This window comes from Anser anser (assembly GCF_964211835.1).
Source record: "Anser anser genome assembly, chromosome: 2".
Lineage (NCBI taxonomy): Eukaryota > Metazoa > Chordata > Aves > Anseriformes > Anatidae > Anser > Anser anser.
The window spans coordinates 5,353,952-5,377,115 of NC_139721.1; the positions used below are offsets into that span (position 1 = coordinate 5,353,952).

At 42.7% G+C, this 23,164-nt stretch overlaps 1 protein-coding gene across 2 annotated transcripts in view; it reads left to right on the forward strand.

The window, feature by feature from the left end:
* The window catches only part of COL22A1 (collagen type XXII alpha 1 chain), a 232,239-nt gene that overhangs the window by 2,432 nt on the left and 206,643 nt on the right, over window positions 1–23,164 (forward strand). The window contains exons 1-5 of one of the 2 annotated variants that reach the window (XM_083826392.1): window positions 7,481–9,031; window positions 9,123–9,181; window positions 9,377–9,432; window positions 10,187–10,242; window positions 10,865–11,007. The exons of the other annotated variant lie outside the window; for it this stretch is intronic. The gene's annotated coding sequence lies outside the window, so the exon portion shown is untranslated. Of the gene's footprint in view, window positions 1–7,480; window positions 9,032–9,122; window positions 9,182–9,376; window positions 9,433–10,186; window positions 10,243–10,864; window positions 11,008–23,164 lie in introns of those variants that run through there. 2 annotated transcript variants of the gene reach the window in all.

Consider the following 23,164-nt stretch of genomic DNA (forward strand, 5'->3'; position numbering starts at 1 on the left):
TTGATTAATCACTGCCGGGTGATTGCAATTCCTCCCGTTTAACAACCGTTCTTAAATAGTTCCCCTTTCTCATAATGAAGAGCAAAACCTTTAAGAAAAAAACTGCATTAGAACAATGTCTTATCTATACCACCGTACCTGACTGGTACAGGTGACTCCAGGCTATTTCAGCTGTTCAGGTAATGTCAAATTCCCCAAGCTTTCTTGGGTAAATTGTAATTTTATATGGTCTCCCACAACACCAAAATATCCTTGTGCAGCCTTTCCAGCTCTGTTTTCCCTAATGAGGAAAACGTGGTGGTGCATTTCTTCTACTGCTTTTAGTTCTTTAGAGAGGAGCCATTCATATATGTCTTCCTTTGGCCAAATGAGTCTCAAGACATCAATGTTGGGTCCTTACTTACCAAAGCTGTAGTAGGAACTACCAACTGCTATTAAGATATTTGGGGACATCAGAGTTTATGTTTTGGGAAAAACATCTATAGAAATTACTAACATAATCTACTAAGTCACTGTAACTGAGGAATTGGGAACATATTTTGAAATTTTTGTAGGAAATGTAGGTAGAACAGGAAAAGAACACCAAAATGAAGACATTAGAAACTATCTAGTTATACTTTGGACAAGCTCTCCCTCTATCTATCAATTTGCTCAATCTTCTACTTCATTTTTTCTTTGTGTTTACCTAATGGCTTGTTCTGTTGCTGCTGAAGGTTTTGTGATGCCCTCCACTGGAAGCAGCATCAGGGTTCTGAGGCTGTCATAATGTAAGCCAATCTCAGATGATCATGTCCCAGCTCATTTAGTGGTACCAAGCAGGAGCTGGTGTGTTGCTGGATGAGAAGCTTCTTCAAAAGTCTCTGATTGTGCTTTTGGGAGATTTACACCTCTTAAGCCTTCATGTTGTCTCCTCAAGCCACACTCAGGCTTGCTGTCTTCTTGGCATGGAAGTATGAGATCTTGTGAACTAATAAATCTCAACTTCTAGTCTTCAGTTTCAAATTTTGTTTAAAAACAGTGGCCAGGTGTTGAGATGTTTTTCAGAGGAGAGGATGTGTTAGCCATAGATCTTGATTTATAAACTATATCAAGGGTCAGTAAACTACATGTGGAATTAAGGATTTTTTCCTTAACACTATGGTCAAAAACTCCGTAGGGGTCAGGACAACTGATATTGCAGTGGCACACATGTGCTGCAAAGCCTTTAGCAAGTCTCTGCACAGTCAAGTCTTCTATTTGTGAATGATGGATATCATTAGAAGAACGTCTTGCATTAGTTGTAACTGAAACCCTAAAAAAAGATTTTTATTAATACGCTGCATTCTGATTTCTTAACGAGTAATACATTCTCTAAGAATTCGGAACATTTCCAGAATGCAGGTTCCAAGGTTTCACTATCTGGCTTCAATTTTTGAGAAGAATCGAAAGACTTGTCCTATAACATCTTTCTACTTTTCTGTCCTGGAGCACATCTTTGATGCAGAATTCTGGCCAAAGCTGTTTTATGCAGGGGAGTGAGGTCCTGGGACCCCAGATTTGCCCTGGCATGGCTCTGAAGATGTGAAGCGTAAGGAAGATGCAGAATGGGGCAGGCAGGCCCTCTTTTTTGTCTCTGAGACAAGTGCATGAATTTACTTTACTGAGCCTCCAGCCCACTTGCATGATTCTTATGGTGTTTCTGTACTCCTGTTGCTGAAAAATGTGCACAAAAAATGGTCTTCAGAGATAATAATGCAACACTGATAACCCTACAAATATTTTTTCCATGTCAGGACTCTTCCCTTCCTTTATATGATCTCCTTTGCACTTGCTGGTGCTGGCTGCCATGGGAGTTGTGACCAGCAATTACAATCCCCAGGCTGACAACCCCAGCAGAGGACCTTGGCTGGTGGTCTGGGGGAAGAGCGTGCACCAAATTCTTCTCCCCAGTGTATTCCTGATGTTCAACTCCACTGACTAGGCTTAAATATTGTAGCAAATGAGTATGGTCTGCAAAATGGGACTGATAGTTCTGGCTGAGGAAAAAGTTGCTTTTCTCTCTTTGCCTCTGTTCCTAGTCTGAACATGGGGGTGGAGGGGGCTGATAATATTTATTTTCCACCATCACTAAAAGGTCTATGAAGATTAAATAGCTAATGCTTTGCCTAGCAAGAAAAAGGTACATATGCATTATTATTGCCTTGGGAAAAGTGTTTCAGAATTGGCAGTAGGTGGGTAGATGGTGAGTATATAGTCTGCTAAAGACTTGTGGTATAGATCAGAAATTTGACCTGGCATGGGGAAAACAAGAAACAACCCACCTCTATGATAAACGTTATTGATGTACAACAGATGTGTTACAACCTACTGGTTAGTGGAAAATTAATTTCACTAGGTGATACAAGTAGTGAGCTAGTTTTCATTCCCTTGTGCTGCTAGAAACAACTTTTAAAAAAACAGAGTTTACTCTCGGGAAATTGAAAGTTGGGCTGTGGCTGTGTTGCCATTCGTATTATTTATGATATTGAGTTTTTCATGGCCAATACCTGGTATTTTGCATACAGTGATGAACAGGAGTCTCAGACTTGTGACATAGTTTGAATTTTAAAGGCTGCTTGCTGTAAAGCAGTATGAATATTCTTTACTAACTTCCCATTGCTTCTCTGCTTGGTAGGGAAGTTAGAAAAAGAGGGCAGGTACCTGTGAGTGCCGGCACCTGCTTGGGAACGCTTGTGCTACAGAAGTAGCACTGCAGCCCATCCTGGGCACCCCCTGAAGAGCCACACATCCCACACCAGGGTGGATGTGGCTGCAGAGCTGGCCAAAAAGTGCAGAACCTGGAGCTGATGTGGTTACATGTCACAAATGCTCCTCCAAGCAATGTTAGCCTTGACAATTCATTAGGAATGAATGAAATTGAATTATGGGTCATGTATTGCAAGTGCTGTCAGTCCTGATTATGCAGTCATTTAGATTTCCTTTGCACAGGGAGTACTGCTATTGCAGAGCTTATCTACTATGCAGTAGATGCAAGCTATCCTTTCCCAGCTTATCAGAATCTATTTACTTTGCATTGATTCAGTTCCTTAGAAATTAATCTTTGGTTCTTTGCAAAATAGAAGGATCCCCCTGAGCTCGGTTTAAGCAACTCAATTTGATTATTGTTATGTCCAGAATATTGATTCTTAAGTAATTTTAATAAGAGATGTCAAACCCACCATATTTCACATCACATTTGAGGGGAAGTTTAAACTATTGACAGTTTTAAATATTTTTTGGAGTCATGCTCTTTCATCAGAGCTTAGCCAATGCTCGATAGTTGTTTTGACTGCTTATTACCCAAGTGCAATTTTTGCAGTGCTGTTTGCTTAACCATGTTGAATTATGTGCCTGTTGGCAGCATCCAGGTAATTCTTTCAAAAGCAACCAGGTTTATATTGATTTTCATAAGAAGAGGTGTTCCGTATATCAATTGCAATTACTTTCTTTGAGCTGAAAAGTTTAAAGATGGGGGAACCAGGGGAATTTCTGTTGGCTCCACACTTAGTGTCAAACTAATTACCACTAGTACAACAGCACAACAGTAATTCCAATTTTATCAGTAGGTAAAGGTTACAAATAATGTGTATGGATTGTCTTGGTTATTACTGCAGTTAGAAATGAAACAACAGCTTATACCCATTTCAGAGCGCTTCTTGTAATGGACATCCCTGCAACCCTTTATCCATTTCAGTGGTAGGACACTGCTTTTGGTCCACAGCAAATGAAATACCCTAATTAAATGATAAGGTAGGAATGCAAAGGAATGTGTGGTTTTTAGTACACTGCAATACTTGGTAACAGAAAGGTGCTCAGTGCTGCTCTTTGCAAAATATACCAGAAGATCTTCAACAAGCCCCATTGACTAGATCTAGGCAGATGGTCAAAGGCACAATGGTTGTAATTCCTGACTAGAAAATCATGGACTCACAGAATAGTTGTGGTTGAGGAAAATGGTTGAAGAAGGGACCTCTGGAAGTCATCTGGTCCAAACTCCTGCTCAAGCAGGGCCACTTACAGGTGCTTGCTGTTGAGTTTCAGTTTGTGCCCATTGGCTCAAATTAGTTCAGTCCCCTCTAAAAGGCACCAGGGCACAGCCCTTCTGTGGCACCCGAAGATCTGGTCCCATGTGGGTGCTGGTAAGGCTCAAACCTACCTTATCTATAAGCTCTGCAGTGTCACAGCCCAAGATGCTCTCAGGCTGAACACGGGACTTGATGACTAGTTCTGCAATGGCCAGTGTCTCCACGTTCCTGCAGCAGGAAGAAAAAAATCATTCCTTTCATAAAGCACAAGGCTTTAGCGTAGGTAATAAAACTGCGCAACTGCTCTGGGAGGCTAGGGCCCTAGTGAACTACTCTTTCCTAACAAATGGGTTGGCAACCTTTGTTTGAGTTTTGAAATTTCATAAGCCACCTCGTGCTTGAGTTGTTTCAAACCAATTTCCCCCTGTCCCGCTTTGCTGTATAATTATGGTACCACCTGTAGTGTATTTCTAAGAGTTGTTTTTATGTTTTGTGGAGGCTTTTCTTAATTATACGCATAAGTACTTTCATGATTCATTCCTGAAATTAAAGCAGTTTACCACGTGGGCTTATTTTATTCTTTGTCATGCCTTATTTTATTCCTTGTCATCCCTTGGGTTTATTACTGAGTGCATTGTCTTTCTTGTTTTTTTGTTGCTTTGTTTTGTTTTGCTTTGTTTTTCACTCAAGTTATTTGTTCATTTCAAATACTTTCTTCTTTTATTTCTCTGTTCTGTCTTTTTTATTTGCTTCTTGGACTTCTTTTTACAGTGGATATCTCTATTGTCATGTTTTGTTCCCCCTAGTGTCCTTTTCTCTTCCCTTAGCAGCTGTTCCTCGACTACAGGCCATGACCCCAAGAAGGCTATAGCAGTTAGGAGCGGGCTATAAAATTAAGTTGTTAATTTTAGTTGCAGCAATACAGGGTAGTCAGAGAAGTGCTGCTTTCTAGGGCACCATCCAATAGAGCTGTATACTGACTCCTTAAACTGTTTCTGAGTTAAGACTAGTAATAACACACGACAAAGCAAACAGATAAAGCATAAAGTAACCTTATGCCAAATTTCCCTGGTATGATAAACAGCTTAAAAATGTTTAGTCTTACTTGAATTTCTTCTCATTTCCACTTCAGTGTTTATGCTTCCAGTCTCTCTCCCAAAGAGTATTTTTGAAGGTAATAACCCATAAGGTGGATCCCAGCCAGCTGAGGAAGCCATAGAGGGAGCTTACAGATAAACTATGTTTCAGGGAGACTGTCCCCCTAGTTGGAGGAATTGCTGAGGTATTTTAGGTCTGAAGAATTCGTGAGAAAACAAACAAAGCAAAAACACTAGAAGAAAGCAGGAACAATTCTGTGTTAAGCAGTATCACTTCTTTTCTATCACTATGATCTTTTATCCTTCTCCTTGTTAATGACTTGAAGAATCTTTGTATCACTGTCTGAATTCCCTTAAGTAATTGCTATTGCACATAGCACAGGTGGGTATAGTTCCTGGGCAGGGGCTGTGCCAGCAGTCAGAGGTTTGTGTGGCTTTTAACCTTTCTTGGGTCTGCCTGCCTCATGCAGAGTGGCCCAGAATAGAATAAAACAGAATCATTAAGGTTGGAAAAGATCTCCAAGACCATCTGGTCCAACCACCCCCCTACCACCAATGTCACCCACTAAACCATGTCCCTAATCACCACGTCCAACCTTTCCCTGAACACCCCCAGGGACGGTGACTCCACCACTTCCCTGGGCAACCCGTCCCAATGCCTGACTGCTCTTTCGGAGAAGAAATGTCTCCTCGTTTCCAACCTGAACCTCCCCTGGTGCAACTTGAGGTCGTTCCCTCTAGTCCTGTCACTAGTTACCTGTGAGAAGAGGCTGACTTCCAGCTCCCCACACCTTCCTTTCAGGGAGTTGTAGGGGGTGATAAGGTCTCCCCTGAGCCTCCTCTTCTCCAGAGTAAACAACCCCAGTGCCCTCAGCCACTCCTCACAGGACTTGTGTGTTCTAGGCTCTTCACCAGCTTCGTAGCCCTTCTCTGGACATGTTCAGGGCCTCAGTGTCCTTCTGGTACAGCGGGGCCCAAAGCTGAACACAGCACTCAAGGTGCGGCCTCACCAGAGCAGAGCACAGGGGGACGATCACCTCCCTGCTCCTGCTGGCTGCACTATACAAGTGAATATGTCTGAGACAGGTCTTTTCAGCCCAAGCTGTCATGGTGGGTCACCTCACCTAGCTTTAGATGTATGCTACCGAGTCCTCCCGCTTAGCTGGACTGCCCTTGCTCCCTTTGGATTTGGGGAAGAAAAACAGGAGGTTTTACAGCATGATTCATCTGACCTGTTTGAAATGTATTACTCCTTAGAAACGTCTGTTCCTCAGTGTGGATTATAAAGGGACAGTAGTGGTTTACTCGGATACAGACAGTGACACTGTAAATCTCTGTATTTGGTCAGTTTAATCCCTGTAATTTCAATAAGGCCTCAGCACACCAGTCAGCAGAGTTAACAAGCAGGACTACATTCCCACAGACAGGCTAGGGGGAGCCGTGGCTCTTGACCAACAAGCAGCAGCATCACAATAATTTAACACTGTAGAAAAGTTTTGTATTGATTATTGGAGCAGTTTAGGTTGAGCAGGAGGGTCTGGACTAGCTGTAGCGGGGTGATGTGACAGTTTTATCCCAGATATCAGATTTAGGATCCTGAAGGAGATACACATTTTGACTATGATGCCACATAGCTGCATGCTCAGTCATGCACAGATGATATAGGAAGTTTTAGGCTGTTGGGCTGCGTGTTATCTTAAAAAAGCCCTTCCCTGTCTCCTCCAGGGCCCATGCAGGAGGAGGGATTACATTGGCTTTGGGGAAAACTAACCTTTGGGTTGATTTATTCATCCCCCATAGCCAATTTATGACAATGCTGTTATGAAGACAGTGTTTCTCTTGCATTGGAGATGGCCAGCAAAAATAATTGCTGGAGCATGGTGACAATTTTGTGTGAAGCAGACACTTAACGTGTATGATCTTTTCACTTATTCCTGTTATAAATGGGATAATGTTTATTAATTCTGATTTGTCATTAACAGGCTCCACTGAGCATGGATTTTTCCATTGTCAGTCCTAAGCTGTCTGCAGATGTTGGCCTTTATCCGTGAAGTCTCTCAATTAAATAACAGTATTACGAATACTCTTGACCCATGCCTAGGTGGGGGGATCCATGCTATTGTACATACAGCTTTTCTGCCTCATTACCAGCTCTTCTTGTTTAGCTAACTTGTTTGCCTGATCAGATGATAAGTGCTAATCCTTTCTCTGTTCTGTGACATGATGCTGTCTGTATAGGAGAGCTTCTCTCCTTAAATACCCTCCACAAGAATGGGAGGGGCGAGGAGGCTATTAATCCCTTTTGAATCCTTTATGGCTGTATACTCATGGGATTTGTGAAATTCTGTCTATTAGATTGTAAACTCTTTAGGCACAGGGGTCATGGCCGGTAAGCAGGGTGCCCTTTGCTGTCCCAGCAGAGATAACAAAGGAAAAGGAAGCTTTCCTTTTGGTGCAAGACTTGGATTGCTGAACTGAGCTAAATTCTCAGCAATGTCACAGTAACCTTAGGCAAAACAGATCCTTCTGTGTCCAAGTTCCCTATGTGAAAAACTGGCATTTTACAGACTAGCTGACAGGTGAATGGCCTGATTATAGCCCGTTTCTCATTCCTCCAGGACCTGCTTCTAATTCAGTTCATAACAGAGACTTGCTGGGAGATGTATGCTGATGGGAGACTTGAGGCATGGCAGCATCTGGAAGATCAGATGAAGGAGCACTTTATTTCAGGGCTTTAAAAGACTCAGGAGAGAAAAACTTGGAGGAATTAGGATGGGAAAATTATGTGTAACTCTTTAGGGCAGAGCTTGGCTTTGAATTGTTCCCCTGCCAAAATCCCCTAAGGTGCAGTGAGAGGGAGTGTCACTAAACACTCCTAAATTATGCTTCAGGAGATGTAGGCAGGTTAAAAGAGGATTTTTGAAAGGATTTGTCCTACCTACCCCTGTTTTTTTCCCACCATCTGCTTATGATGTTTATTCGTCAAACTATTCCCCTTTCTTGCTGAAAACCTCCCACTCAGTAACTTCCTCCATTGCTGGGAGTAGACAGTGCCAACTGCATGAGAGCAGTAGGTTTTACACTAGGTCTCACAACTCCCAGCTGTCTTACTGGGTTTTAAAGTCAGATATCACCTGTTCAGCGTTCTGGAATTGCCACCATTCAAAGTGTGTTGCCTGCTGCCAAGAGACGAGTCTTCTTTTTGAGTATCTGTATGACTATAGGGCTTGTTTTGTCCTTTTAAATAAAACATGCGATGCACATCGAAGCAGCCCAGTCCTGTGATTCTTGGAGTTATGCAATCTTGTGTTTTACTGAAGATGATCCTCTTTAGGTCATGGTTTATCACTAAAGACAACCTCATGGTCTTCTTGGGCAAGTCAAACTGAATCACAAAAATAGTCTATGAATTTCAGTCCTCCGAGGTGTAAAATCACTCTGGTACGTCCAACAACAACTGAAAAGAATGGGAATTAAAAGCTAAAATTTGCAAAAGTGCTTGTCACGTATTACATACTGGGGGAAATTTTTCAAAAGTTTGTGTTATTGTTTTCTAGGAGAAATAGGGTACCCATGTCTTATTAAATAAATAAAATACCTGACACCTGAAGGAGAATAAACACTTAAATCGTTCTCAGGTGATTCCACTGAAGCAAAAGTTCTAAGCTGTATTTGAAAATGCAGGCAGTTTCCTTTGGTCATAGTGTATAAAAACAGTGGCGTGCATCTCTTTCAGCACCTGCTGGTTTGTCATAGGTTTTAGTATCCCTAATGTGTTCACAAGAAAAGCTGATGATTAAAATAAGTAGATTTTGAAGATCACAGAGAAGTCTGAATGGATGGGGACTCAGGAATTACTTTACGTTCAAGTCCATATTTGAGGAACTGAAGGTATTTTTGTATCCTCTGTGGTCTTTCATTGTATCTCCTGAGTTCAGGAAAAGGCTTCTAACCTTGTGCACACTGATGCTTTCTCACACAGTAAAAACGGACTCTTTGGGATTTGGTTTAAGTGATGGATGAACAGAGTGGGAAATAAAGGTAAGAAAATTAATGCAATCCTGCCCTTAGGTTTAATGCTTTCTGGGAATAAATCCATGAAGTCTAGGGAGGGCTCTGTCACTAACAACAGCTTTCTGTGATTTAAGGTTTCAACAGTGTGTTTAGTGTTATATGGACTTAAGTGGAAAATGACTCCCAATTTATTGAGGCTTCTACTGTGGTTTCTTTATTTAGGAGTAGATTCTGTCATCCCAATGAAAAAAATATGGAGTACTTTAATCTGCTAAGAGGTATGTTGAGATACCAGTGGGATTGTCTGAACATCGATCTTTTTGCAAGCTGTGTTACTAAATCAGCAAGGCTAGCAAGGACTGTAGTCATTTCTGAAGCACATAATTCAGGGTGTGGTATTTCAAAAAAAAAAATGTCAAAGTTGGCTTCTCCTGATGTGATGAGTTCAGTAGGAGCACTTGATATATTGAAAATATTGAGCTTTTAAAATATTTTCAGTAATTTGCAAAATGACTCGAATCTTTTTAAAAATTGTTTATGACAAATTACAAAAAAAAAAAATGCACTCAGGCAGCTCTCTCCATCAGAAGTAGATGAGCTAGAATATTGCTGGCAGCATCTTTTCTAGGCTAGCACATCAGGAAATGCTTGAAATCACAGACTAGAAGCTGGTGAGCTTTGATTGCCAGAGAGCAGTCTGAATTCAGTGGGTATCTGCAAGTACCGGTGCATTCCCCAGTAGTCATGGGGATACTGGGACCAGCACAGCAACTGGTCTTTCAGTGAAAGGGAGGGTGAGCAGTGCTTACGTGTTGTCCTGGCCCAGGCGGGAGGCGAGGGCTGGTGTTACCCAAGCAGTAATCATGGGAGGCACTGCAGCGGGGATAGCCCTTCATTGCCGGTCCTTTTCTGCTTTTGTGGTGGTTGTGAGGCTACTTTGGTCCCTGGGAGGGTGCAGCCTCTCAGGGCAGCGGGTGTTGTAGATCCCAAGTTCTGCCCACATCCTGCCTGTCCCTGCCTGTTTACTTGCAGGGCTCCAGCCTGCAAGAAGGGCATTCCTCTGCTGCAGGACGGAGTTCAGAGACAAGGTAGGTCTCATGTGGCTGGGAAACACATGGTAGGCAAAATACTCTTCCCTCCTCTCTTTTCCTAAGTTGAGAAATGGGAGAATGTAGCCCAGTCCTAGACGATTGCTTTTCCCTTATAAATGTTCCCTTTTTTGTGAGATTCACACCAGGCAAAAGCAATGCTGCTATTTATAACTTGTGGTTGAAGACAAGCCTCTCATTAAGTAGAAGAGTCATCTTAGAGTAACCATTGAATGGACTTAAATGATTTGGTAATATATTTTAAGGGCTTGTCCTCTGAAGAAAGGTGGTTAAGCCTCAGCATCAGGGGCAGTGATACTTCACTCTTGTCTAATTCCTTTTGGGCTCAGAGATATTTTTTCTTATTGTTGGCTTTTTTTTCGGTGTTTCTTTTTGATTTACACTAACACATAGAGCTGCACATCAGAATGGAGTCAGGCTCTGAGATTCTGAAGATTTGCTGGTACAGAAAAATAATTGATTCCTGCTACTTGGAATCTGATGAAACTGAAATGTGTTAAGCCTTGATACTTAGCCTGCACTTGCATGATCTTTCCAATAACTCATGTTCCTTTGAAGTCATTTCATTGTCCTGACTTTCCTGTTCTTGAATTGTTGCCAGTGAATCGGAGTCCTACTGGCGTAATTCATAGGCTGGAGTCATAAAGCTGACACTCTTGTACACTGGTATGCACTGGGGAAGAAATCTTTTTTGCCTCTGGGATGTTATTAGGAACAGGATGACAACTTGTGAATATTTTCCAGGTATCATAATGTTTTACTATATTGGAATGTTGAATAACATTGGTGATAACATGGCTTATTCTTCTGTCACGCACTGCTGCGTTTCTGTTGCACTGAGTTGCAGCGATCTGTGTTCTGGCTTAAGATGGACATGGAAAATCTTAGTGCTGAGACTTGTACTCCAGCTTTTAACGTTGGTCTTTGCCTTTTAATGTTTTCAACCTTACAGGGACTTCACCTGAAAAGCATACAAAAATAGGGAAAATGCTGGTCTAATAGCTATTCAGTGGCATTGCTGTGGATATAACCAAATGCTTTGTAAAAGCAACAGACTAGCTTTTATAGCATATGAAAACAAAGCTTTTACCTGAAATCTAATAGTATGCTAGGAAGGGTGATGTTCTGTAATTTCTTTTTGTGTTTGTGTGTGCGTTTTATGGTGGACTCTTCTTAATTAGCAAAGTCAGAGGCAAGCTCGACAAGCTGCTACACATGAGTAAATGAATCAATATGTCAAACTAAGGCAGTGGTGTGGAAAGGGAATAAGGGGGCCATTGTCAGTGAGAAGAGACTCGGGAGTGGAGGAGCGGATGTACCGTGCAATTTTGTCTGACAAACATTTTTCTACTGACTTCAGAAGTGGAAGGTGTGTGAGTATGAAGAACCGTAGCATGCTTTTGATCTTTTCAATGTTTCACACACCTCAGAGGGAAATAAAATTCTGTCTTCTCAAAAGGGAGAGCAAATGTGAAGTGTTAAGTTACTTCTGTCTCAGTGACTTGAGAGTCAGAGCTGGTGTTCATACAGGTGGGAGCACCAGAGAGACGAGTTAAACCTACAGCAGTCTTCTGCTCTAATGGTTGTTTCGAAGAATAAAGGAAACCCAGCACTCTCTTCTGGTCTTACATAGCTGTTTCAAGGGGGGAAAAAAATCCCTTTCAACAGAAAAATGTCAAACATGACTACTGCACTGTACGATGCCAATCATATAGAGAAGACCATGCCATGGGAAGGTGTAGTTTATGTCAGACAAGCTGAGTATAATGGCTCTCCAAAGCCATACATATCCCAAGTAGTGTTGAAGATTTGTTGCTTTACTGCACTTGCTAGTGTAAGTAAAAATAGCAAGGCAGAAGTCTAACACAGCAAATGTTTCTCTAAATCTAACTATTTAAGGTTCTTGAACAAGGATTATTTCTTTTCCCATCCTCTTTATGGTATTTAAGGACTTAGACCAGTTATTGCTTTAGTGTAATTCTCCTCGGATGTCAGATTTGCCTGAGAGATGTAAGTCTTTGCGCCGGCAAGGCGTTTCACTGGAAATGAAAGCCACAGTCCAGCAGTTTGGATTTAAGCATGCTGAATGTCAGAGAGAAAATTCCTTCCCAGAATTTGGGAGTCACCCCAGCAACTCGCATGCCATGCATGCCAAGTGGAAGCAGAAGGGCTGGGAGCTGAAGGGGGAGTGGGATTGCATCGGAAGACCTGAAAGTTAAATGCTTAAACAAGGGCTGAAAAACGTACTTTCTTAGGTAGCTTTAAAAAAATGTTTTCTAGTAAAAACACAGTGAATGCAGTTGCTATAGCTACTGGGGAGGATTGTTGAGAACTTCTTGAGATACTTACTGTTTAGTTGCACACAAATGCGTAGTTTTTCTCGCTCTGAGGATTCAGCATCACCTTGCGTTTGGCTTCTCTCCTAAAGCATTTAAACAGCCACTGGTAAGCAGCAGCAGTGTTTAGAGCTTCTGAAGGGCATATAAAAAGCAAGGTGCTATGCTGATCTTGAGGAGTCTTTTTATTTTTTCTCTTTATTGCACGAGTGAAACACTGTTGATTTAGCTGGTGTTTTATTTCATTTCTTATTTGCTCATCTGTTTGGGGTTCTTTTTAGGCTAAGGACTACCTATTGGCATTGTAGAGTTTTATGATCACTTCTGTAGGGAACACTTCAAAATTTTTGAGTATTAACTGAGCCTAGCAACTCAAAACTAGGCCCGAAAACAAGGCAGGGTTTCAGATTAAAGCACGATGATTTAAGGGTGCTGGAAACAGAAGATGAATGAATTCATTCTAGAGTTTCAGTATATCAGGTGATGGTAACTGAGCATCTGAACAACTTTCTAGTTGTGGTGGAGGAATGTTTTGTCTCATAAATCAAGACCGAAAGCTCTCTAGAGCCGGAAAAAGTACTGCCTCTTTTGTACAAGCTATAAATGAGATGCTGATATTTTAAGGATAATTTTAGACCCATGTTACGCAGGAGATCAGATTGCACGTAATCCTCCCTTTTATCTGCAATAATCTGTAAATAAGAGTTGCCCTCTAAATACGTTGACATGAATATGAAAAACATTCATTCATTAAATTAGGTCTTATGCATACCCATGGAAAACAAGAGTTATAACCCCAGTTCTCATCCAATAAATAAGTCTGTCAGCCATGCTAACACAGAGATAAAACAGCAAAAAAAGGACAATCTCATATGCTTTTTTTAATTGAAATTAGAAGATATACTCAAGATAAAGAGGAAACTATTTAAACAGTTACTCTTAAGAAAATAATTGCTTTGTTTGTATATGGGTAAATGTATTTGCATCTCTGCCCATCATGGTGGTGCATTAAATATTTTGCATTTGCCTTGACATGAGAAGGAAAGCAAAGAAAAACACTTGCTCTTTGGTGGGGAAGGAGATCTAGTGATAAAACGACATAGAAAAGGTCAAGGAACTCAGTGCTTTATTTCACCTTTGTTTTTACTGGTGTGGTGTGACCTCAGGTCCCCAGGTCCTGGAGCCTACTTGCAGAGTCAGTGCGAGCATTTACGTCAGCTGAACATCAAGACTAACTTCACCCAGTTCAGTTTGTGTGTACAGAAAACTCAAAACTGAAGTTTCACCCTTCAGGCAATTCAAGATTCTGTGAATGCCCTTTTAGGTCCTATGTCCATAATGATTCGCCCAGAAATTGGGCTAGGTCCTGCATAGGATGTTCTTAAACACTCTTTGTGTAAGCTAGTTTAATGCTTCACTTTGTTCCTTCTACCCAAACCTGCTTTTGTAACACAATTTCATCATTCTGGAAAGGGTATCTGCTTAGAAATCTACGTGCTTCTTCTCCCCATTGGACAAAGTCTTTCTACTCAGCTGTTTTCACCCTCTGCATCTGAACTGGCTAAAGTTTCCTGTTGTTACTGTTAGTCTGTGAGTAGTTGCTGCTTTCAGCTGGCTTTATCTCACCTTGACCATGTAGACATCTGTTGATACATCAGCACCTAAATCTCAACTGTTTATCTAGGCTCTGAGGAGGATAAGCACTGCTTGTGTGTAGCTCACTTGTTTCACTCATCCTACTCAGAAAGAGGTAAAATCAATCTAGGTATGGATTTGTTTTCTTTTCCATGAACTAGGAGGGGGACCCACCCTGAGTAGCTCAAGTATAACACATACAATGTTAGACAGACACCTACAATCTGAATTTAGATTAGATAAAACCAAGCCAAAGCCCTACAGTGTCTTAGGAGATAGTTTAGTGTGAGAGAGCTTCTTAAATGCATCTCTAAAGTCCATGAATGCACAGATGTCATTTGATTTAAGTTCTAGAACTGCTGTCTAAATGTGTATTTCTTTTCCATTTCTACAATTTTTCCTGTCCTCTCTCCTCTACCAAAGTTTCCAGTTCTGCATTTGCTGTTCTTTTCCTGTTAGCAGCTGTATGTCCTGCTGTCTGATCCTGGCATCCTCGTTTTCAGTTCTTTCTGCTTTTAGTGCTTCCCTGATGTCACCATACAGCCCTTGGCCGTCTGCACGAACTGGTATGAGAACAAAGCACAGGGGTACTGGTATAGCATCATAAAAAGACCTGTACCTAAAGATCTGACCTCTGTCTCTGAGATAACAGTTCAGTCTGCAAGCTTGTCATTAGTTTGGATTAATGGGAACTTTGGAAACATTTGAGTCCTTATTCAGTTAAAGTATCCTTCCTCTAACCATCACATACAATCTTTGATATCTACTACAGCCTATCCAATCTCTCTCTTATTTTAAGGTATGAATTCATGACATTACAATATGAAAAGGAAAGGAAATGGCATTATGTAATTTTTAAGTTTCTGGTCTTTGACACAGCTTGGTGTCACAGGTCTTCCTGTAGTTAATTACAAGAATATGAGATATGAAGAAAGGAGAATGTTAGGAAGACCTGAATTTGATATTGTTCTGTTTCATCCTCATGCTTTATTTTTGTATAGTTGTCTCCCTTTCTGCTCTCCATGTCCCTCAGGAGAGCGAACGCTGCTGTTTCTGAGACTTGTGAGAAGAATTAAAAGAAATGAAGCAGAGCGGAGGGGATTGGGTGCAATGAGAACTGAGGTTCTCGAGAACCCTTCCAGTCAGTGTCAGGATCATTGACACTGACCCCTTGCCTGAAGCACAGACGGGCAGACAGCTGTTGTGCTGGGGTGGCAGGTATTGACCTTTCTCATACACTAGTAAGTAAGAATGCTCCTGCAGCTGACACCTCCCTGGTGTGAGAGCTGTGTGTGAGCTGCAGAGCACAACTTTTGTTTTTTTACCCTTTCTGTAGAAGTGGCAGTAGTCATGAGAACCCTTCATTGAAGAAAATGGGAGTAACTTGTACACTTTCTCTGGCTACAGTTATTTTCTGTTTCACTTACAGCTTCCAGACCCTTATTTGCTGTACTTCTTTTAACTTCTTCATTGGCATCCTCTTACAGCCCTAGAAACAGCAAAACCAGGAAAAGGAACAGGAGCAGAGCTTTGCTGCAGGTCTCCTGGCAGGATGATTCATGGGCAGCAATTTTCTCTCTGCATTCAGGAACTAGGGGCAGGGAAGGATATTTTATCTCAGTCTCAGACTTAAGATCCTTGAGACTCTGCTTTTGCTTGACTCTCCTGTGTTCCCCTTACCTGCTAGTCCTGTGTTGATGGTGTTTACAATGTTGGGCTGTGATCCCAGAGGTGTCAAGGATATGATTTTCAACTTACCTTGACTCAAAGCTTGTGCTGCAATGAGGCTGTGTTTCTTAGTTCTTTTATTTCTCTTACTTAAAGGAGTTTATTGTGACAGTGAAGACATCTACAGTGCAGGTCCCTATGGTTAGAGAGTTATAGAATCATAGAATCATAGAATATCCTGAGTTGGAAGGGACCCTTAAGGATCATCAAGTCCAACTCTTGATACCGCACAGGTCTACCCAAAAGTTCAGACCATGTGACTAAGTGCACAGTCCAATCTCTTCTTAAATTCAGACAGGCTCGGTGCAGTGACCACTTCCCTGGGGAGCCTGTTCCAGTGTGCAACCACCCTCTCTGTGAAGAACCCCCTCCTGATGTCGAGCCTAAATTTCCCCTGCCTCAGCTTAACCCCGTTCCCGCGGGTCCTGTCACTGGTGTTAATGGAGAAAAGGTCTCCTGCCTCTCGACACCCCCTTACGAGGAAGTTGTAGACTGTGATGAGGTCTCCCCTCAGCCTCCTCTTCTCCAGGCTGAACAGGCCCAGTGACCTCAGCCGTTCCTCGTACGTCTTCCCCTCCAGGCCTTTCACCATCTTCGTAGCCCTCCTCTGTACACTCTCCAACAGTTTAATGTCCTTTTTATACTGTGGTGCCCAGAACTGCACACAGTACTCGAGGTGAGGCCGCACCAGCGCAGAGTAGAGCGGGACAATCACCTCCCTTGACCTACTAGCGATGCCGTGCTTGATGCACCCCAGGACACGGTTGGCCCTCCTGGCCGCCAGGGCACACTGCTGGCTCATATTCAACTTGCTGTCTACCACGACCCCCAGATCCCTCTCTTCTAGGCTGCTCTCCAGCGTCTCGTCGCCCAGTCTGTATGTGCAGCCAGGGTTTCCCCGTCCCAGGTGCAGGACCCGGCACTTGCTCTTATTGAACTTCATGCGGTTGGTGATCGCCCAGCTCTCCAACCTATCCAGATCCCTCTGCAAGGCCTTTCCACCCTCATTCGAGTCCACAACTCCTCCAAGTTTGGTGTCATCAGCAAACTTGCTCAAAATACCTTCTATTCCTACATCCAGATCGTTTATAAAAATATTGAAAAGTACCGGCCCCAAAATGGAGCCTTGAGGGACCCCACTGGTGACCGCCCGCCAGCCTGACGCAGCCCCATTTACCATAACCCTTTGGGCCCTGCCCGTTAGCCAATTGCTCACCCATCGTATGATGTTTTTATTTAGCTGTATGGTGGACATTTTGTCCAGTAGGATTCTATGGGAAACCGTGTCAAAAGCCTTGCTGAAGTCCAAAAAAATCACATCAGCTGGTTTCCCTTGGTCCATCATACGGGTGATCTTATCATAAAAGGAAATCAGGTTAGTTAGGCAGGACCTACCCTTCACAAACCCATGCTGGCTGGGACCAATGACTGCTTTGTCCCCCAGGTGAGCCTCAATAAGTTCGAGAACCATCTTCTCCATGATTTTACCAGGCACTGATGTGAGACTGACAGGCCTGTAATTGCTAGGGTCTTCTTTCTGACCCTTCTTGTAAATCGGCACAACATTTGCCAGCTTCCAGTCTACCGGGACCTCTCCGAATTCCCAGGATCGTTGAAAAATAATTGAGAGAGGTTCCGCGATGACGTCTGCCAGCTCTTTCAGCACCCGGGGATGAATCCCATCCGGACCCATGGACTTGTAGGGATCCAGGTGGAGTAGCAAATCCCGCACACGTTCAGGGTCGGTTGGGAATTTGTCATCCCCACCGTCCCGGTCCTCCAGCTCAGGGCACCCTGGGTCCCGAAGCCCATCATCGGCATTGAAGACAGAGGCAAAGAAGGCGTTAAGCGTCTCTGCTTTGCCTATGTCATTGTCTGTGAGGAGACCTTCCCTATCAAGGAGCGGCCCTATGTATTCTTTAGTTCTCCTTTTTCCATTCACATATCTGAAAAAGCCCTTTTTATTTTCTCTCACAGACACAGCCAGCTTCAACTCTAGGTGTGCTTTGGCCACACGAATTTTCTGCTTGAGTTGCATCCTCCCTTTTCCTGCTAGCCCCAGATCCTTTCATGAGAGAGAAACATTTTACGTTCAAGCCAAAAAATGCCTGGGTGACATTTAGGCACCTGCTTTCAAGACTTTCAGTCTCAAATCCTCTGTACAGCACCAGGGATGTAAAGAATGGCCTTGTCCAGAATGTGTGGTGGGAGAGGGCTTCCTGCAAGCTGCCTATTTCTTTGTCTTTTCGGCTGTCCTTTTTCTTTCTTGCCTTTTAAAAGAGAGGTGGCAATGCTTGTTCTCATTAGACAAGAGCCTGGAGATATTCAGCGGGGTGGATTTCAGGCAGTGGATCCCTCACAGGGGACAAGTGTTAAGGGAAAGCATCAGGGCGAGGCTGAGGATGTCACCCTCTTAACTGCACTTTCCCATGTAGTGCTGGGTATCTTCTGGTTTTATGGCCTTTGTTCACAAATATTTCACTTTTGTTGGTGTGTTGGTCTCTTCAGTAGAGTTCTGGGTTTCTTTACAGAGGCCAAGAACATGAAAATTAGACAATGGGAAGTCTTTGAAATTGATCTCTTAATCAAATGTAGCCATTGTTTCTGTACATACCTTCGGAAAATTCAATGGCCATTAACTTGTTGGAACAAGTGGAGGAGAGATTCACCCATATAGTGTGACTAGGATATGTGTATTCCTGTATTTGGGAAATTTTCTATTGTCTGGACAGTTCAGTAAAAATGTTGGGAAGTGGCTGGTTGATGAGTGCGTGGTCATTTCAAATGACTGTGGCCCTGTTATTAACCCTAGGAATGAGAAACAGTTGGTATGAGCTCATTTCTGGAACTTTTAGGGATTCTGGTAATCCTTTTTCATGCCATTATCATAATGCATCGGGCAAGAAATCCAAAGCAATGCTTCCTTGCATGGGCCTCAGTAGGGCTTCTGGGAGATACATTCACCGCGCTCCTCCTTGTTAGAAAATATGTTGCCTATTTTCCGGATTTAGGCTGTTATCCCATCCCAATTCCTGGCTCCAGCTCTGTTAGCTGACTATATAAAGCCATGACATATGGGTCTTTTTACTGACATAATCCTGTACTGTACTAAAAAAAAAAATATTAGGTTTCATTCCAGGAGCTGGAAGAACTTCCATGAGGATATAAAAAGCAGGAAATGGGCCCGGTATGAGTAGAGCACTCTCATATTGAATGGCCTCGAGGGGCTCGGTGTTAAAGGCTTCTTCCCAACAGTTAATGCGGGCTGGAACCGCTCTCTCCATGCCTGAAAGGAAATGGGGTTTGTGGGACTTTCCCCATACAGGGCTTAGGTCAAAGGGGACTGGTGTTCTGTGACCCTGAAATAAATCAACATCGTCCACATGTACGGCAGTAAGGACAGTCGGAGCATGTTGTGCTGGGGACGTCTTGGGATTTTCTACTCCGCTGAAAAATTCTTCCACAGTTTGGGCTGTTAACTTCTTCTGTGGATGTCATTTTGGTCTTTGACTCAGACATCGCTCCTTATTAATCTGTATATCCTTTACACTGGTGGCTGTAAAATTAAATATTTGAATTGGGCATCCTCTTTCCATGAGGATGCTAGCAAATAGTGTTGTCTATAATCCTAAATTGACAGTGTGCTCAGTATTACATGGAGATGGTGGACTTTTCAGTTTTATGATATGTGTATAGTGCAAACACTGCTAAGGTGTCAATATGAGAGACACTTCTGTGCTAAGTTTAAAAAAAAAATAAAAAAAAAAAGGTGAAGGAATATGGAGAAAGCTTACTAAAGTATCCAGGGCGTGATGGAGTCATTACTGGGATGGGTGAGTTGTGTTGCTGCTTCTGTGTAATGTAGCCTGGACTGCTGGTCTCACCATCTGAGTGCAGCCTATTTGTAGGAGAGGTACCAAGGTAAATTTGGGAATGGTGGTGTGGAATTGGAGGTACCCTAACCACAGACTTGAGGATTTGGGATGTTCTATCACAGAGGCATTTTATTTCAGGTTAGTCTGGGGTTTTCGTAGCCAGTCAATATAAAGATTTGATATACAAGAATACAGTTTAAATCTGAAGTTACTTCCTTTGGACAAATCCCTGGAAAGTTATACTTGGGGCTATTGCATCAAGGCTTTAGCCTGCAGACACTGCGTGGCTGCAGCAGGCAAAAATACATCGCAAAGTGCTCGACCAGTACTTAGGGTATTTTAGAACTGCAGCAATTTGGCAGACAACCAGTAATAGCTTGTTTTAAATCGTCTGTGGTGGATGCACTTACAAAGGATCAATTGGTGGGATACATGATCTAAGCGTGGGTTAAGGAGTCAGGAGCTGCTGAATTCCAGTCCTGACTTTCTCTCAGGTTTCCCTGCAAGAGCACGTGCGATGCCACGGAGGTTAAACGAACGTTTCTACGGCTGCAAAGGGGAGCATGCAGAAATTAGGAAATGCCCGTGCTGAGTTAATCCAGTTCCCCTTGGAGAGTGCTTTCTGATCCTTTAAGACACTCGGTTACCCTTCTCTGTATGATATTTTTTCCCATCCAATTCCTGCCTCGTTCAGTCTCCTGGACAGACACCTGTCGCTTAGCAAGCAGCTAGTTATTAATTTCCCCCTCCTAAATGTTCAATGCAATTTATTTGTTGCACGATCAAACTTCTTTCCAAATGCAGCGATATTAATCATTCGCAGGGCCCTGCAGTTCCAGCACCAAGTGCTTCGGAGCACTAACAGAGTTCAGCTAAGGCAAACAAACCGATGGGTTTGGAGGCTCTGCTGCACTTCCCTCGGCGCCCCATTTCATCTCCTGTCAAAGTGACAGATCTCTTTGGCTAGCGTTCACACCAACCATCTCTGTGCGGGTGATCTCCTCTTTGGGGAGCAGATTAGCTCCTAATCTTGAGACGTGATATTGCAAAAGACGGGAAGAACCACCTCAGCTCCCACCGCATCAGCGGTACTTAGAGCAGGTGCTGGGGACCTCTTGGCTGGCAGGGTCCGTGAAAGTCCCCATCCAGCAAGCTGTGGAGCTGCTGACAGGCTCCTCCCTGGTATCACAGATTTTCCATCGGTTGTAGTTAAACAAAGTACCTCAGGAGCAACGCTGGTGTTAGTGGAGGATTTTCTGCTCTATTATTCATTTGGGTTTTGAAATAATGCGCGCTGAAATCAATGGCCCTGTTTTCATTAACCGCAGTTGGCTTTGGATCAGACCTGGAAAGATGCATATCTTCCAGAAATGCCATGGGATGATTTCTTTAAAAAGGATTGAACAAAGATATACGACAGCATGAGCTGACTGGGGGGGGAGACAGCCCCATCTCTCTTTTATATGGTGTGCTTCCTGCTCATATCAGCAATAATTTAGATAATTAAATTGCTTAGTTCAGGAGTTGGAAGAGACACGATCAACAAGCTGACTCTACTAGATGTCAGATGTATTAGTGTTCTGTTTTTTTCTTTCTTTGTTTGTGTGTGTGAAAAGCTGTATAATCAGCCGCTGTCTTTTCCACCGTAGGCTAACCTCTTCTTCAGAGGAGCATACTAAAGACATTTAAAATCACATTATGAACGCCAGCATAGTTAGAACATTTCTATGGTGTATGGTGATGTTCAGCAGCAGCAGACAAATGGGTGAAATTAAGCAAAACAATATCAGCACCCCTAGAATTTCACAGTGAGGTGCACAGGTTGGTGTCAGGATTTAGTAAAACACATCCTCCGGTAAAAGCTCAGGTATGTTAATGAGCACGCTACCGTCCCCAGCTAGACATGCTTCTTACATTCAGACTTGAATCACTGCTCCTTGCGCTGTCCCTGTAGGGTCTTTGAACTTTTGCTTGCATGAGGTATGAGTGATTTTTATTAGATCGCACTGCTGAAATGATCGTCTTAGTATTGACTCCAGGTTTTCTGTTTGTGTGTTTGGTTTTGGTTTTTGAGTTAATACAATTTTGTGACTGACTCACTCCTATAAAGGATGAAAGATCAGAGAAATTGGTCTGTTTGGTTGTTGTTTTTTTCCCCATCTCTGATTCACGGGGGTTTTGGTGTCGGTGACGTCTCAAACCAGGACAGAAGAGCAGTGTTTGTGGGCTGAGGCAGGGAATATCCAGTGCTTGTACTTAAATTACGCATCCTAGAAATGCTCCAAAGTTTTCTGCTCTGCCACATTCTTTATATCTGTCCCTTCTTTTCTCTTCATTTTTGCAGGATGCCATTTCTAAGCACACAGTTTTGCTTGTATTCTTTCATACTAGTTTCCCCTCCTTGTCCCCTGAATTACAATGATGTGACAGCATTATCTGAGAAGTGGGGCTAGAACAAAGTCCCTGTATTGTCTCTTCTGCATCAGGCCCAGGCAGGACAAAAACAGAGAGAGCAGGATAGAAAACCCCATCGTCTTATTCACAAAGGGCTGGGGCTTCATTTTCCAAATGAACTCATGCCAGGATATTCTTTCATTTTGGCTCAAACAGGGGACAACAAAGAAAAAATGAAAGAAAGAAACAAACTAAAACACACAAGAAAATACAGCCCAGCTATGTGGTTTGGTTCTGAATGTGTATGGGATGCTTTGCATGCAGAGCCCTAGCTCTGTTCTTAGCTTCCATGATGCTCAAGAAGACAAAGCAGCATCCCTTACAACACAGGAGTACAAGAGAAGCCCAACAATGAGCAAAAGAATAAAATACTTTTGAGATGAGAAGATCCAGTTCTCCTTCAGCTCTTTTTTTTAATGCTGCTTTTTAGGAGTGTACATTTCCCAAAGTGAGTTTACTTGCTATGGATGCTCACTGACCTAACTCTATACCATCCCCTGAAAAAGCTATAGCAAGGTTACATGTTGTGTACAGCTTGTGTCTATCTTCTGCATATTGTTTGTTCAGCTGTGAGGCTGTATGAATAGCTTGGTATTATGCCTGTATTTTAAGCACAGAGAGCTCACTTTAACGTTTACCAGCATGCTTGTCAGCCCGGATGCCATTCCTACATCATATTTGCATGTAGTCAGAATTATTCATTTCTTTATTCCCCTGTAAACTATTAAAAATGGGACCTCAGGCACAGAGTTTGCAGTTTGGTAGCAAACTTGGACATGATAGGGTTTGTCAGGTCTTTGTGCAGTATCACTTAATACATGTAAATGTGTCACAAAGTTATCCCATAGTGATGCTTGCAAAATAAACAGAAAA